Source organism: Poecilia reticulata, chromosome 12 (genome assembly GCF_904066995.2).
Source record: "Poecilia reticulata chromosome 12, P_reticulata-male-v2, whole genome shotgun sequence".
Lineage (NCBI taxonomy): Eukaryota > Metazoa > Chordata > Actinopteri > Cyprinodontiformes > Poeciliidae > Poecilia > Poecilia reticulata.
In genome coordinates, this window is record NC_088841.1 from 13,293,154 (window position 1) to 13,308,906 (window position 15,753).

Sequence of the window (15,753 nt, forward strand, 5' to 3'; positions counted from 1 at the left end):
TGATGTGCTATTTTCTTTCTTTAGAACTTTTCAAAATCTCCATTTGTAAATCATTTAGATTTATGGATGCATTCTGACATCCTATGAGCTGTTTTTACTGTGATTTGCCTACTTCTCCCAGTCATCTTCTTCATCAGCCTCTGTACTCAACACTTTGCTCATGTGTTCGACTTTTCAGATTAATTCTCATGTGTCACACCTTTTCTGCTGCTAACTTCTTTCCCTCCTCACCTTTTCTTCTTGCTCCTCCTCCTCTATTTCTGTAACCTGCCTGTCTTTAGCTGTCCTTTTCCTCTGCGGTTTTCACCTCAGTTCCTCTTACTTCCTCTGCTTATAGCCCTAAGTGTTCAGCTTTTTCTTAAACCATTTTTGTCCCTTCTTCAGTGGTGTTTTAAAGATTGGCTTATCATGAAATTATTATTACTTTTTTTAATTAAACAGGACTTTAAAGTTATGTTTTAATGCTTCAGTGGGTATATTTAGAGTATCTCATTCACCTACATCTTCCTGTTCCCATGGGTCTGAAACAGGGATCTTCAAATGGGTATTCATTTTAGGTTAATGCAAGTAATGAAAGTCATAAAAAATATAACTTACCGTAATAAGACATTTTTAAAAGGAGAAAAACCCATAACAGGCAAGGATAGTTCTCATCAATATGTTTGCTACAAGATACATGTTAGATATTTATTCATTATCGCATGTATTTCATGTGAATCTTTTCCCCTGTGATTACTTGCAAGATACTGGCATCCTTCCTTCTGCAAACTTAAATACAATAATGGTAAATTTCATTGCAGTATCCTTTTTTCATGATCTGTCTTTTGACAGTTTCAAAAGAATGCTAACAGTCCCATAATCCAGTGATGTGGAATTTTTTGCATACTCTGCTTGTCAGAAGAAAATTAGATTTTTATTGATTTAAACTCTAAGAGTGCAAGCCATTTTTCCCATCATTATTTCATGTTTTCAGATTTCTTTCAGATTTTCTTTTTGTACCTGACATTTATTTGAAGAAGTTCTACACATTCTCACATTCTACAATATGGAAATCTTTCTAGCTGACTTATAAATCACATCTGTCAGCAGAAGATGGCTCATATAAAGTTCATCTTAAAACCCATTTATTTTACTCGGCTTTCAACTCCAGCGGGATCTAGTTTTAAATTGTATGTTTTGTTTTTAAACTGTAATAGTTTTTATATTTGTATGGCTGGTATTTTGGTATTTTTCTGGTATATGGTATTTTTTATATTTTTTATTATGTTGTTTTTTAATGTACAGCACTTTGTATCAGCTGTGGTTGTTTTTAAAGTGCTTTATAAATAAAGTTGGTATGGTATATATTTTTTTGTTTGTTTTTTTGTTTTGGTTACAGCAGGCTTCATAATCTTTCATACCAAAGACCAAAGTCACAACCAATGAATTCATAGGATGACGTGACCCCCCGCCCCCAAAAAGATAATGTGCAAAAAATATTTAAGTTACATGTAAGATTTTAACATTTTTGAGTATTTTTTTTATAGCTTTTATTTAATGTTTGAAGTTATTTAAGGTTTTGTTCAATGCTTGTACTTTGGGATGCACAGTTGTTCACAAGGGCGTAGGAACGAGTCTGTCATTGGGGGGGATGCATATCGGAAACCTGACAGATCAGTAAATAGCTTGAGCAGAAATGTCAAACTATTGCGCCATCAACATGTCAGTAATGCGTTACTCTAATCTGACTCTTGTTTCAGTAACAAGTATTCTAACACGTTACTATTTACAATCCAATAATCAGATTAAAGTTATGCATAGTATAATGACCGTCATTCCAGGATGAACGTTCACTTTAGCATTTGCCTCACAACTAGCAAGCTAAATACTCTGGTAGCACAGACAGGCTACCAGATTCTGATATATCTTATTGGTCAAAAGACATCTGACAATTGGTGAAAACGCATTGATATAAATTGACTGGTAATTGAATTGATTCTACCTCTTTCTAAAACCAAAGCATTAAACAGCTCATAAAATGAGACACGGCAGTTTTAAACTCAGCAGTTTGACCAATAAAAATAAAGTCTAAAAAACAAGTTTTGTTCTTCTTAAACAACTCTCTACATCAGTGCAACAGTTTGATCTACAAAATAAATAAAAATGATACTTCTCACATCTAACAGACACCTTAGCTCCTCACTGTTAACTCAGTCTCACTTTCCAGCCCTGCATTCAGTAACTTACTGAAGAAGACCCACAAAAAACACTGAAGCAAAAAGCCTAAATGTTTTTTCCCTGTCATTTTCAGTTACAAACATTTAACTGAAATATCTACAGATATGTGTTTCTGTCTCTGCCTCCCTCTGACTCTCTGCAGCCTGATGTTCCTGCATGGATTCATGGATTTACAACAGACACTACAGTAATTTACAGTAATGACTGAATGTGAACTAAATATAAAAAGTATGTTTTATCATACAGAATGAGAATTCAAACAACTTAATTTTCAGATGTATTTATTATTATACATCTCAACTCTCTAGCAAACATTTTCACTAATTTATTTTTAAACCTCTTCTCAAGCACTTTTCTTATTGTCTCCTAACAATAAGAAAGTGTAATGAAAAAAGTATTTAAATGTTGAAAGAAATCAACCTGACATCAGTCTTCACCCGTTCTCCTTTCTGGTTTTATTGAAATTAACATAATTTTTATATCTTCACACTCTGAAACTCCACCTGACTCTCCTATGTCTTCCCTGACCTGCTCCTCTCATAATAAAATAGTTTAGTTTATTTAAAAATTAAAAACAGTTAATACATATTTCAAACTAAATGAAGATCTCACCAGAGCTTCTTCACCTTTCTTCAACATAATTCTAGCTCTACTGTTCTCCTACATATCTAAATATAATATAATATAAATACATGTTAAGTGGTCGAGTATGATCAGGTGTTGCTCACTTTAAATAATAAAAAGGCCAATTTCGCTGCTGTTTCAGTCTCATTCTAAATCATTGTGACTCGACTAGCTAACTTTTAAACATAGTTAGCAGTAAAAATTTGGACATGTGACTCTCCCAGAATTAAAACGGCTTAATCAAAAAGATTTAGTTCTATATATGAAAGTAAACTGACAACAAGATGTTATAAACGATATTCATGGCAACATTCCTGACAGATCGTTTACCTCATTCAAACGGAGTTTCCCGTTCAGAGGGGGGAGGGGGAGGAAGCGCTCTGCTGAATGCGCTGTGGTGTGCCTTCAAAATAAAAGCATGCGAGTGGAAGATTTTAAAATTCTTCAACTGCGGTGAAATTGTTGGGGGGGGACATGCCCCCCCCATCCCCCCGCTTCCTACGCCTATGGTTGTTCAGTTGGTACCACTGTTGCCTTGAAGCAAAAAGATCATGAAGAAGAATCCTCGCATGGAGATGTTTGGGGCATGTTCTTCCTGTGAATTCATGGGTTCTCTCCAGGTACTCTGGTTTTCCTCCCAAAGTCCAGGCTTTTAGGTTACTTTGTCTCTCTAAGTTGTCCTTAGGTTTAAGTGTGTGGGGGCAAGATTGTTTGTCCAGTGAGTGTCTGTGTTGTTGCCCAAGGATGAACTGGCAACCTGTCCAGGAAGGTTAGCCATTGGATGAAACCGCTGGAGACAGACACTGCTACACATGTTGCTCATTGAGTATGATAATTGTATGCATATTTTTTGGTATGATCCTTTGGGGAAAAAAATGAAATAAAAAAAGAGATAATTAGCATTTCTTCTTATAACTTTATATTGCTCAAATGTCGTTTGAGAGATGCCTGCCTTATTTTCTTTCAGAAACGGAGTTCTTTGCTCAGTGAAAATCATTGTAGCTCTAAGTTTCAAGGGGTAGGAATAATTTTGACCTTAAGTGTGTTTACTACATGGACTGAGTTCATCGTGAATGTCTTTTTTTCTATAATTAATACCTTTTTGCATCTTCAGTATCTCCAATCATGTTTTATTGATTGAATAACATACCACCCTTCCCAAGTAATATTTTTAATCCAAGCTGCACACGAGCAAAAAGCAAAACCCTTTCACACGGCACTGCACAAGACCTTATTTTGGCTGCTGTTTTTCCTGCCTGCATAATTAAATGCTAACTAAGTCATGTGTCAGATTCAGAAAATACCTTCTTAAACCTAGCTTTCTATTTATCTCAGCCACACAAAAAGTGTTGAGCGGGTTCAAATGTAACGCGAATAGGAAAGGAGAGGAGAGGGGAAAACATATGGAGGTACTCAAAATGGGATAGAAGGTGTTCTGGTTAGGCTTCATGGCCCTAAGGAGTCTCCTGGCTCTTCTTGTGAACATCATAATGTTGATGCTGTCAGTTTTTGTCCAGGTTGAATTGTGAACTCCATTCTTTAAGCATTGAGTTGTCAGCTTCTCACTCACTCAAGCATTTCTGAGACTCCCACTACTTTTGGTTGTCCTTTCTGTCATGTGACAGCAGTCAACAGACATCCTTCTTTTAACACAAGGTAAAATGATTACTGGCTAGCTTGTTGGTACAGTCAACATGTTAGCAATGCCAGATAATTTGGGGACTATTGCATATACATGCATTTTATTTTATTTGTCATGGTCAAAAACTAAAAATATGTATATATGCACTTTATTTTATAATGTGAAACAACTCTATGTTAAGTTTACACAAAGCTTTATTGCATTATCTTGACAAGTTCTGAATTTAAAGCTATATATGTGTATACAACTTTTTTACAGATATTATTTCAATGGTGAGACTAAAAGCCGGAATAGTCCAAGTGTCTTCATAATACAGTAAATATGCTGGCGATAGCTCTTAAATTTCCCTGGCACATGACAATGAGCAGTTGCCAGGTAACAGGTAATAGATCCAGATAGTTATTGGCCAAGTCCTACAAGATTTTCTGGTATTGTGACCTATACTTCAAGCGCTGGTGAAACAGTAGATTCTCAGTCATCCATAAGAAGACAGTCCTAACTGCTGAGGTAGAAGGTAACTGGACATGTCCACTTGTCTGTTGAAGACATTTCATAATGTAGAAAACCAAACAAAAAAAAATTAGTTTCATTGACAGTTTTGTGGAGCACTATTCACAATTTAAATAAAATCAGATTTATGATTTTGGACATTTTTAAATGGCAATTATTTTGGCGTTGTGCCACAGCTATTTGTTTTAACGTAAGTAGCAGAGGGGTGAAAAGTATAAGTAATCAATACTGTATAAAGGTATAAAATATAAAAACAGGCACCCCGTCATTATTTTTTTTCATTTTCTATCCTTATAATTTCGCATTGTAATAAGATCTTTAGTGTTATTTCAGTTATTCAGCATGATTCCACATACAACCATTAGGAGGCGCCTGTCGCATTGGTGGCATAGAGGTTGGACACAGAAGAAGACTATACCTTCCTCTTGATGCTAATAGAATGTGTGTGTCTCATCTTTTCCATATCACAGGTCAGTAAAACATTATTTTGATGCATATATGTTGGTTGCCTTTAAGAGTTGAAGAGGTTATTGACTCGAGATTCAACCAGTGAGTCCTGCTGTGCAGTTTGTGACTAGTATTGAGTAGAAAATGGGACATATTTCTGGAGGCCATTTCACTCTAATGCTAGCAGACTTTGTACATGTGTGTTGAGCTAGCTGAGAAACAACTGAAGGACTAGTGAATTCACTTTGAACTAGTGTTTTACACTTTTTGTGTGAAAAAGGTTTGCACTTTTTCCACACAAAATACATTGTTTTGGTGTCGACTTGTAAAATTTACATTTCTTTATGGGTTATTGCAAATACCAGAGATCCATATTGTTGGGAGGAGAGCAAATAATGGCTGCCTATGTGTGAATCTTAGTAACCACACAGAATTAAAGGAGCATTACACCTTTATCAGTTTTGTAGTTAGTTTTTGTGTAAGGGATCAAGTATTATTGTGTTAAAACAATAGATACATTTAAAAGCTAAAATGCTTGAATAGTATTGCATATTTTATTTGTGCAGAATAATAGTATATAAAATAATTAAATGCAAATTCATATATTTTTGTTTTGATAGTTAAAAATGCAAGTCTGAGAAAAAGGGACTAGGTATGAGTTAAAGCATTAACTTTAAAAAAAGAAAAACAAATGTTTTAGAGCAGTGTTTTTCAACCTTTTTTAAGCGAAGGTACATTGTTTTAATTGAAAAATCACGAGGCACACCACCAACCAAAAATGTAAACAAAAATATTCTGTAGCCGGCTCAAAGACGTGACGCCCATTTTTTTTTTCCGGCTCTATTTTTTACAGTTAAAAAGAGGTTTAAACTCAAAAAAGAAACCATAAATATTTAATATATTTCCCCCATTAACACCTTCTTTAACCTTTCTAAAGCTGTTCTTTTTTGGCCATTTTTGGGGTCTTTGAAGGGTCAAAATGTCATGCGGTGCGACTGTCCAAACTCAATTACTGTTGCAAAAATGTCTTTAAAATTACATTAAATCTGTTCAAATATATTTTATTTCCTGTTTGGCATGAATTTCAAAGTCTTTTCTTCATCCTGTACAAAGTTTCAAAGCATTTTTAGTTATAATTCCATTATAACATTTAAACAAACTTTGTCCGAAAATGTCATTTTACAAAATATCATGTGGTGCGACCAACAAAAAATTCAGATTTTTGGACTTAAATTTTGAAATCCAGTCAAAAACAGGAAGTTGAATCATCCAACAGTCTGACAAGAATCACTGGATACAGCAAACAGGTTTGTTTATTTTTCTTAAATTTCAGAAAAAGTGTCACTTTTAGCAGTAGGTATGTAGTTGCCATATTTGGGTGTCATTTGGTGCGACCACCAAAAAACTATTAATATTTAAATATACCTACTATTTTCTGTTTTGATTATAAATGTTATATTTGCCTTGTGTTTGAAGCTAGGTTGTTTTTTTAAGGAAGCAAATTATTTGCCTTTTGATAATGACCGAACATGAAAATATCATTTGGTGCGACCGAATATAATGTGGTGCGACCGTTGTAATGATACATTTATGTGTTTGAAAAAGAGTTTCTGTGCTTTTATTTTTGATTTCAAGACTCAAATGCAAAAGCAATACTTTGTATTATTATTTCCAGAATAGGTTTTTGTACAGTTTTATTATTGTTTTGCATTTTATTGTATGATAAAAATATAATGGAACATTTAACATTACGGGAATAATTATAGCATATATTTTGTTATTTATTCTTTTTATCTATTTTACTAGATCCCACTGTCATCAAACTGAGCGTTTGATGACAGTGACCCAGGTACTTCAAGGTTTGAGAGAAGAAGTCCAAGTCGGCACCATGTGACAGTCTGATGACAAGAACTTGGTCACATGGTCACCAGAACCTGAACCAGCAAAAGCTCATAGAGTTCCAAGTAGAACAGCCAAGACTGGGCAAAGTTCACAAATGCCTGGTTCTAAAAATTGCTTGAAAATAAGCATTTTCCTTTGATCACTCGGGCATTAAAGTACCCAGGAGTAGAGGTGTGCAGATCAATCGGTCACCAATGGTCCCACCGGTCCGATTGATCTGGCAAAATGGAACCATTTTGCCAGATCACATGGTGTCATATAGACCTTAAGCGAAAAATTAGCAGTCAATCCAGGTGATCAGTTTTGGCGATTGGCAGTGATCGGCCCTCACTGATCAGAATCGGCAGGAAAAAACTTAATCGGAGCGTCTCTACCCAGGAGTAACATGATGGTTTTTAAGTTAATACATTTGTTCATTAATGCACTTACATTTGGGAGATTGAAAATGTCTTTCCAGTTTTTTAAAATTATAAAATTAAAGCAATCTCCTGTACATTCTGATTTTATGAGGGATATGTTGGAAATGTTTACTACAAAGTTTATTACTGCATTAATTTTTAGGCAAATTAAATCGGTGTGTTTTATATGTGTTATTTTTGTAATGTACTATAACTGAATGCAATTCTATTTTCATGTATTGAAATGATTTCACCTGTTTCCTGGCTTACATTTATTGTATAAAACATGTGGTGTGACCATAAATCATTTGGTGCGACCGATTAAAAATGTACATTTATTGAATTCAAAATAGAATATCTAGTGTCTGGAGCATAAATATTAACCACTAATGCAGTGTCCTTAAGTGACTGGTATTTATTTATTATTTTAACACATTTTGATAAAATGGTGAAGAAAAACAGCGGTCAAATCAATTATAAATGGAATTTCACAGGTTTTTTGGGGGGAAAACTGTCATAATTGCCAAAAAAATAAAAATAAAAATTTAAAATGTGTTTCTAAACACCTTAAATAAATGGAAACTTATAAAACAAATGTTTAGTACATCATGGAAAATAACTTATTTTTAGATAAATCACGGTTGCACCAAATGACATTTTTTAGGACCACAGCCAAATCATATTGATAAAAAAACCCTTGAAAAGGTCTAATTTGAATGTGAAATTATGATTTCTGTATGCACAACATTTCAAATATTCTAGTAATTGCAATGGATATAAATATTTTTGACATTTTTAATTTAGCTTGGTGGAAATCCTTATACGTCAATGACCCAGCCGCCTATATTAAATATATATATTATCAAAGTGTCTTGAATAGGAATCAAATAAACACATTTAATTTTTATCACATTTTACATTTCTTATTTCAAATTGCACTTAACATGTCCACTTCAAAAATACACCTGAACAGTGAAACAACAATGTAGTGTTAAATTTAAAGAAGTCGTAGAAAACTTCAAAGTGTTTTAGAAACTAATCCAAAAGCATTCTTTTAGCCAGAATACAGAAAATAATTCTTATTATGAAAGAAGCAATAATATTTGGGAAAGATTTCACTTCATATTCACTGTTACAATATGAAGAGTTTCATGTACAAAATGTCAATATCTGTATATTTTACCCACCTGGTGTGAAACCTGTGCATGATTAGATGAAAACAGCTGATTTCCTGGCAGAAATTGAAGAAAGACAAAGCTCTTCCTCAACAAATCTGTCTCTCTGTCTGTTTTTAGTTTTTATAGTAACCAGGCTTGAGAAGCTTACATCACACAGATATGTTGTGAGAAATGGACCCATGTTCTTTCCAACTACTGCCGAGCTTCACTGTCTTTTCCATCACTGTTATCACAGTCTTGCTAGATACAATGCTCTCACCGCTACCTGTAACATTCAGGTAGCGGTATATTAAAACTAATTCTCTTGTTTTAATGTAAAATGCTCTGTACTAGTGGTATCTAGTGGTATCATCTAGTGGTAAGAAAATTACATGATTACGTCGCTAGCCACTACTACAGCAGAGACACTCGAAGATGGCATTATTTGCAGATAATTAATTCATTTTCAAAAAATTTTCTAAGACCAATTACCATGTTTTCCGGAATATAGACCGCACCATACTATAAGCCACACCTTAAAAAAAAAAAAAAAAAAAAAAAAATGGAAACGTACATACATAAGCCGCACTGGGCTATAAGTCGCTGGTATCTCTTCTGTTCTCGGTTTTCCATAAGGACCCAGCAGAGGGCAGCAGAGGACTGCGTCCTAATGAATCTGCTGGATTTATTAAGGACGCAGCCCTCCGTCTCCAAAGCCGAACCATGGTTTCGCCGAGCTGACATGCAACGCCTCTATTTCCCTCCTGTAGTGCCAGATCGACAGCCCTCAACTTAAAAACTGCATCATATGAGTTTGAAAATATTTCTCTGTCATGCCTGCTGCTAGCATGTGCTTGTTCTAAATGAAAATTAGCACATTCTTCTTTGATTTACAATTTTTACTTCCAATGATTCACTTCCTGCTAAAGAGCCCCCTGGTGGCTGAAGAAAAAAGCCACAGAAAAGCCACACCGGGATATAAGCAGCATGGTTCAAAGCTTAGGAAAAAAGTAGCGACTTATAGTCCGAAAAATACAGAAGGTGAAATTGGATAATTTTCACGGCACACCTGACAATCACTCATGGCACACTAGTGTGCCTCAGCACAGTGTTTGAAAAACACTGTTTTAGAGAATTAAAACCCATCTGTGAATAGATTCTGTCATTTCATCTAATTTGTAATGTTAAATGGAGCATGTTAAAATAATTCTTATTGGGTTTGAAGGGATATTATAGCCGTTGGTGAGGAACTCAATCATTACAGAAGAATAAATCTTCCTGTTTAGATGCTAAAAGAGTCTCAATTTGATTAAAGGACAATCTGCTGCATTCAAAAAGTTTGCAAATCTGCCACTGTTCTACATGCAAGCATAATCTCTGTAATACAATTTAGCCTTTGCAATATTCTGTGCAAAGGTGAGAATGCTAATGCTATGTTTTGAAATATTATTCCTAACTTTCCTCTCTTCTTTCCTGTCTGTCTGTCTGGATAGATATATTTATATAGTGGAAAAAGTGAGTTATGTTAGGAATATATAAACACCAAGTAATAAATCTACTTGCACCATTGGAGGCAAAGATGACTGATTGACTTTTAAATAATTTCTGAAGGCCCATTCTCATTTCTGAAGAAAAAAAAATGTGGGAAGATGATTTGCAGGAATATTACCATCTAAAAACAGACAGTTTGCTTCTGGAAAGAAGCAACATCCGTGGTTTGATCAGACCCCTGGGATGCAATGAAACGGGCTCTTAAACAAAGCTTTCATTCTGCAACTCTCAACACACGTGTGCACACAAACATCTTTACAGCAAAAAACCTTCCGATGCCCAAAGAATTATGCATTAGAGAAAGTTTTATTTCAGAGAAGGAAATTGTAGAAGGAATATAATTACATTACTTTCTTATCATTATTGGGAATGATGTAGTGTGTGGAATTCTGAATGTGAAGTTCAGAGGGAACAGCAATCCGTCATGTTGTGTGTACTTGTGTCGTGTGGTGGATTTTTCAAGGAAATGCCATATTTGAGTTCACTGGGAGGACAGGTAGTACTTTACTAAAATGAGATGCAATAAAAGCTGACAGTTTACAGACTTTCATTTCCCACATTGATGAAAATAATCGCCTGTTTCAGGGGGTCTGACCATCTGAAGCACAACATCTAATGAAATCTGTACAAGTCCTTTTTTTTAATGCTGACTGTCTGGACATTACATTGAAAGCACTAATTAATCAGCCATGAAAATAAAATGAATAATTGAAAGTAAAACTGAACAATAACAAAACAGAAATTTCCTGCATTTTTATAATTAATTTGGCTCATTTTCTACTCTTGCGCCTATGTCTGAGGTCCTTTTAATATTCCAGGGTTCCTGAAAAATGAAGGTAAGATTATTCTTGTCTCTTGTATGATCAATGAGTGTGAAGATTCAGCACCCTACATGGCTCAAATGGCTTCTGTATAATTAAACAGTCACTGATAATATATAGCCACTAGTGTGCTGGATCAAAGAGATATTTTAGGCTATTTTGGCAGCATTAAACTCAGGTGCTGTAGAAATTAGTTTTCACCAGGCCCTAACACAGACAGGCGTAATAGCACTACGACTGAGGACACTTTCAATTATCTCATGAAAAGTCAGAGGAAGTTACATTTTAATTGCCTCTAGGGTTTAATTGTTTCAGTCACCTTCTGGTTTCCGTAATTTTATACATGTGTGTTAATGCAAAATGAATACAAAATAACTTGGAATTAAAACATGCACTTGCTTGCAGCTTAGGAAACCGAGACAGACCTTCCAGAGTGGAATTACTAGAGAATTAGAAAAAAAAAAAAAAAGCATATTGAAAAGGGATTTTCTGGAAGAGTTAATTGTTCCTGTGTTCAGTTAATAAGACTATTTTATAGCACATCATCACAGCTCATAAACACTGGTTAATCAAGTCTCGGTCTCATTTTGGCCATTTACCTAATTTTCACAATGTGCTCTAAAAAATAATAATTGTGTTTTCAGAAAGAAATATTTAGTGGGATATGTGTGTGTTTTTTTTTTTTTTTTTTTTTTGCTAGTGTGAAAGATTTTTTTCTGCAAATGTGAATTCTGGATGGAAATTGGATAAGAACATATTTTGAGTTTCATCATTTGCTTGAGCCATTAAATCAGTTTTACTGATTCAGTAGCTCCAACAACAGCCACTTCTAGATAATAGAAAAAATGCAGTGGTGTTTGATGTTCACTGCAAGCGAACACCTCATAAGGTGCTTTTAATTATGTAATAGCAACCATGAACTACATACATTTTTTAATTTAAGACAGTAATTATATAAAAATTGTACCCTGTTGCAATTGAACAAACCTTACCAGTTTGTTCAATTGCAACTTACATCACATACATACTCTGTCAGTCTACTCTCATTGAGTGCCCCTCATGCTCAATGTGAGCTTAAAGTTAGGTAATATGTAATTTCCAGACACATTGTGTTATGCTATAGCACAATCAGGTAGCTGCTACTTTCCGTTGTTATAAAATGTTGTATATATCAAACATGACTTTGAAGAAATTTGACTCCCCATTGTAACATCTTTAAATTAGGCCTCTGTTTCTTTAAGAACATAGTGCTCTTTCCGACACTCTGCCTTCAGCACATCATCATAACAATGCTTTAGCCTGTTTATAATCATGTTTTAGAGTTTGGGAAAAAAAAAAAATCTATGTTAAAACTGCATAATTTGAATGTCTTTTTTTTTAACCATGACAGACTGATGTAACTGGAAACAATGCAATGCACACTTTGCTCAGTTCTTTTAGTGTTTCAAAAGAAACATATTTTCTTTAAAACACCTTCACTGTTTTTTTCCAAATTGGTGTAAGAATCCTGTAAAATAAAAAAGTGCTTCCACAGATTCAACAAGACTGGCAAATTACATTGCATTACCATTTGACACTTGTAGCAAAACCTTACCCTGACAGATTTGTAAATATTGTGTTTGTTGAAAGTGCTGGAATTGGCAGATTTGGCAAATTGACATTCAGACAATGTGAAACTGCAGGCTTGACAGACAGACATGTAGCTGTCAGAGTAATCTTTTTGTACTTTGCAGCTGCAGTCTGCTCAGACAAGAGCACATGAATGTCCCTGCATTCATGCTTCTCTGAGCCACCCATGCAAATCCTGCCATGAGCCCTCAATTCAAATTCGAATCGGTTTTATTTATACGAGGCCAAATTGTAACATCATCTCTACTAGACATAGCTAGGTCACAACCTCATCGTATTAAAGAAAGAAACCTGCCAATTTCCCCTTGAGAAAAATTTTGGCAACAGTGTGGTTAAAAAAAAAGAAGCTTTTTCGAATAGCAAAAATCTCAGATAGGACCACAGCGGGTGTCTCACCATCTGCCTGGACCAGCTGGGGAAAAGAGAGCAGAACAGAAGAGCATATTAGAAAATAACCCACAATAAAAACATACAAATCCCTTGCCTGGGTTCATTTATTCTCTCTTATTTCTTTTTTCTTCTCCAATTATGACTAAAAGTCAGTCTATAAGAATACAATATAAGCCGTCTCTGCTGGGTTTCAATTTTACTAGGACTTTTCTCTTTAGCTTGACATAAGGACTCTGTTTCAGAGTTATACAAGTAATTCAAGCACACATATTGTGCCTGCGTTATGGGGGAGAAAATCCTTGACTAGCGCAGGTGTTCATTGTTTACGGAAGCTGCTATAATTAGCACAGGTAAAAACATATTGTGCCTTGTTTTCTTCAACATCCAGTCTCATTGGAGTCACCCTTTTATCTCTTGGGTCACTAAAGGAAGACGTTGGCTCTTCATTACTTTCCAGAAGTCAAAGCAACTTTTTTGTAAAGAGGTTTTCGCATTTACACTTAAAATTGGTTCTCCATTGCATGTTCATTTAAGAATGAATGATAAAAAATATAATATCATTTAAACCTACCATTGCATTTTAATTAAAAAAACATTTTTTGTGCACGTACGTTTTGTGTCGTAGAACTGTGGACCATAATGTTTTTGCTGTTTGTTTCGACAGATTAGATTTTATCCTGGGCTTTACTCATCTTTGCTGAACATTTGAGCTGTAAAGTTATTTGTCATGTGTTCTTAAGAGGAACTAAAAATAACTGCCAGCACAAACATTTAACTACATCAGTACTTTCTGCTGTCAGTCATCCCGTTAATACATTGCACTGAAAAGATCTCTGAAGCTTTTTTTGAGTTTTATAGTGGTCTGCATATAATTTCACCTTGCCCTTTGCTACCGTAAGAGTCATATGATACACTTGAGGCAAAAGCACAAAGTCTTTATTTCTTCTAATTAGGTCATCAGAAAAAGCGCTGCCGGTATCTATGCACTTGGAAAGCAAAGAGCAACATGCCGAAAGCTCAGTGTGTTACTTATATGTTGAGCTTGATTTTGTGTCTCTGCCTATACTTGTATTGATAAGAAAGGGATTGGTACAAGCAGCTTGATACGGAAACATCTTGGCAGGACTTCCACATGTTCTCTTTCATAACAACCCTGTTTCTGAATTTTAGCAGGACACTAAACACATGGCCAGGTGCACTGATTCTGCTTCAAGGACTCTGCTCCTGTCAAGATGGCTTAGGTCCAAGCTTGGCTATGACATCACTACTAGCAAATACATTTTTTTTTTTTTTTTCAGTGTTGGCACACCATCAAAATTTATTTAAATGTACTGCCACTTAGTTTCAGCCTTACCACTATACACACTGAATTTCTCTAACACTATGCTGAAATTCTTGTTATATATGACACGCTGTTATTTTGTCAAAACCCTCAATTCTTATGTTATATTTGATGTACTTCTAAGGCCGAGTTTAAAAATGCTATATATTTTGTTACGACACTGGATTGAAGAGATCTAAAGATACATACTTACAAGGAAATGTCACAAAGGTATTTGCAGATTATAAGTGTGTGGAGACGGCCATTTAGTGTCTATTAGTTTTGAAATTGGAGGCAGACTTAGTCCTACAATGGCAATAATGAGTAAATAGTGTCTGTCTGAGTCAAATTGGCATCGCATTCTCAAAGATGAAAGCTGTTTACACAGACTTCATAAAAAAATACCATTTGCTGAAAATGAATGCTAAGTTGGAGTGGTGGAGGAACATGGCAATTCTCACTGCTGGTTTTTATTTAAGGTAAACTTTATCTTCCCTTTAAGTAAGGCCTTCTAGATGTATTTGCCTTTACACTTAAAATCAGGTAAATTATCCAAGTTGTCCTTAAAATTATTTGGTTTCTTTTTAATATTCGCCATACAAACTATATGATTTCGATTAGAACATAGATACACAGATACTTTGCCAGGGGAATAAACAGAACACAAATGAAATAACTTTGCCAGACCCAGACATGTGGATCTACTTGCACAATGCAGCACTGCACTGAGAAATCTCTATTTTGCTCGGCTGTTGAGCCCAGGGTGATACAAAATGTCCAGGGGGATGGAGGAGGAAAATGAGATGGAGGATCTGGGGAGCACACATCTTGTTATAATCACAGAGTAGAACAGTATATTTTTGCAGACACCTTAAAACAATTTGAGACTTTTTTTTTTATCTTAATCAATGCTCTTTGTTTCCCCCCTCTGAATAATTCTGATAAAGGGCTTCTTTAGATCTTTTTGAAGTGAGGTTCTTTGAAGTTATCACCTGAGTTTTGTGGATCAGCAGATTGAGTTTGCTCTGATAATGTTCAAACGACTATAATATCTGGAAAGTGCAGGAACATAACATTTTCATCGCTGTTGCACAACAGAGAATCTGATACTAAATCCAAATCCATTTTTGGGGGGAGCTAGCGC

The 15,753-nt window shown here is 35.0% G+C and overlaps 1 protein-coding gene across 1 annotated transcript in view; it reads left to right on the forward strand.

The window, feature by feature from the left end:
* astn2 (astrotactin 2) overlaps positions 1–15,753 on the forward strand; it is a 271,553-nt gene that overhangs the window by 41,751 nt on the left and 214,049 nt on the right. The gene's annotated exons all lie outside the window — the stretch shown is intronic.